The sequence below is a fragment of the Callorhinchus milii genome, unplaced genomic scaffold (genome assembly GCF_018977255.1).
Source record: "Callorhinchus milii isolate IMCB2004 unplaced genomic scaffold, IMCB_Cmil_1.0 Scaffold1090, whole genome shotgun sequence".
Lineage (NCBI taxonomy): Eukaryota > Metazoa > Chordata > Chondrichthyes > Chimaeriformes > Callorhinchidae > Callorhinchus > Callorhinchus milii.
The window spans coordinates 14,901-17,329 of NW_024705831.1; the positions used below are offsets into that span (position 1 = coordinate 14,901).

Consider the following 2,429-nt stretch of genomic DNA (forward strand, 5'->3'; position numbering starts at 1 on the left):
TGTAACATTGAAATAAAATATTTCAGCTGTTTAATCAGATCCCAGCAAATGGCCAGCTCTGCTTTTTGCTGAATAGAGGCTGAAATTATCCTCAGAGGCCACCCCACCCCCACCACTCCCGGCTGAGGTGCTGACATCCTGTGGGAGTCACTGTCACTCCTGGGAGCCACGATGTGCTGTTCAGGGCAGAGGCAGTGTGGCAGTGTGGTGGGGTAGCAGTGTGGCGGGTGGCAGTGGGTGGGGTGGCAGTGGGTGGGGTGGCAGTGTGGCGGGTGGCAGTTTGTGGGGTGGCAGTGGGTGGGCTGACAGTGGGTGGGGTGGCAGTGGGTGGGGTGGCGGGGTGGCAGTGGGTGGGGTGGCAGTGGGTGGGGTGGCAGTGTGGCGGGTGGCAGTGGGTGGGGTGGCAGTGGGTGGGGTGGCGGGGTGGCAGTGGGTGGGGTGGCAGTGGGTGGACTGACAGTGGGTGGAGTGGCAGTGGGTGGGCTGGCAGTGGGCGGGCTGGCAGTGGGCGGGCTGGCAGTGGGCGGGCTGGCAGTGGGCGGGTTGGCAGTGGGCGGGGTGGCAGTGGGCGGGCTGGCAGTGGGCGGGCTGGCAGTGGGCGGGGTGGCAGTGGGTGGGCTGGCAGTGGGTGGAGTGGCAGTGGATGGGGTGGCAGTGGGTGGGCTGACAGTGGGTGGAGTGGCAGTGGGCGGGCTGGCAGTGGGCGGGCTGGCAGTGGGTGGAGTGGCAGTGGGTGGGGTGGCAGTGGGTGGGCGGGCTGGCAGTGGGCGGGCTGGCAGTGGGTGGAGTGGCAGTGGGTAGGGTGGCAGTGGGTGGGGTGGCAGTGGGTGGGGTGGCAGTGGGTGGGCTGACAGTGGGTGGAGTGGCAGGGGTGGGCTGGCAGTGGGCGGGCTGGCAGTGGGTGGAGTGGCAGTGGGTGGGGTGGCAGTGGGTGGGCTGACAGGGGGTGGAGTGGCAGTGGGTGGGCTGGCAATGGGCGGGCTGGCAGTGGGTGGAGTGGCAGTGGATGGGGTGGCAGTGGGTGGGCTGACAGTGGGTGGAGTGGCAGTGGGTGGGCTGGCAATGGGCGGGCTGGCAGTGGGTGGAGTGGCAGTGGGTAGGGTGGCGGGGTGGCAGTGGGTGGGGTGGCAGTGGGTGGGCTGGCAGTGGGTGGGGTGGCAGTGGGTGGGGTGGCAGTGGGCGGGGTGGCAGTGGGCGGGCTGGCAGTGGGCGGGGTGGCAGTGGGCGGGGTGGCAGTGGGCGGGGTGGCAGTGGGCGGGGTGGCAGTGGGCGGGGTGGCAGTGGGCGGGGTGGCAGTGGGCGGGCTGACAGTGGGTGGAGTGGCAGGGGTGGGCTGGCAGTGGGCGGGCTGGCAGTGGGTGGAGTGGCAGTGGGTGGGGTGGCAGTGGGTGGGCTGACAGGGGGTGGAGTGGCAGTGGGTGGGCTGGCAATGGGCGGGCTGGCAGTGGGTGGAGTGGCAGTGGATGGGGTGGCAGTGGGTGGGCTGACAGTGGGTGGAGTGGCAGTGGGTGGGCTGGCAATGGGCGGGCTGGCAGTGGGTGGAGTGGCAGTGGGTAGGGTGGCGGGGTGGCAGTGGGTGGGGTGGCAGTGGGTGGGCTGGCAGTGGGTGGGGTGGCAGTGGGCGGGGTGGCAGTGGGCGGGGTGGCAGTGGGCGGGGTGGCAGTGGGCGGGGTGGCAGTGGGCGGGGTGGCAGTGGGCGGGGTGGCAGTGGGCGGGGTGGCAGTGGGCGGGGTGGCAGTGGGCGGGGTGGCAGTGGGCGGGGTGGCAGTGGGCGGGGTGGCAGTGGGCGGGGTGGCAGTGGGCGGGGTGGCAGTGGGCGGGGTGGCAGTGGGCGGGGTGGCAGTGGGTGGGGTGGCAGTGGGTGGGGTGGCAGTGGGTGGGCTGACAGTGGGCGGAGTGGCAGTGGGCGGGGTGGCAGTGGGCGGGGTGGCAGTGGGCGGGGTGGCAGTGGGCGGGGTGGCAGTGGGCGGGGTGGCAGTGGGCAGGGTGGCAGTGGGCGGGCTGGCAGTGGGCGGGCTGACAGTGGGCGGAGTGGCAGGGGTGGGCTGGCAGTGGGCGGGCTGGCAGTGGGCGGGGTGGCAGTGGGCGGGGTGGCAGTGGGCGGGGTGGCAGTGGGCGGGGTGGCAGTGGGCGGGGTGGCAGTGGGCGGGGTGGCAGTGGGCGGGGTGGCAGTGGGCGGGGTGGCAGTGGGTGGGGTGGCAGCTCAGAGGCTGACGTGGAGGTGTGTAATTAAACCATAATACTATTCCTGGCTGTTCCTGCAGTAGTTTATGATGGTGATGGGACGTCTGAAAGCTCTGTTCGGGATATATTGAAAAGTGTAATGACTGTATATTTTGTGGGAGAAATTAAATTGAGAAATTTTGTGAGAAAATGAATGGTCATTAAAGTGTCTTCGCCCCCATCAACTGACCGGGCAACAGAGAGAA

The 2,429-nt window shown here is 69.4% G+C and overlaps 1 pseudogene; it reads right to left on the reverse strand.

Moving 5' to 3' along the window:
* Positions 1–458: 458 nt before the first annotated feature.
* On the reverse strand, positions 459–2,202 carry LOC121852710 (annotated as a pseudogene).
* Positions 2,203–2,429: the final 227 nt, after the last annotated feature.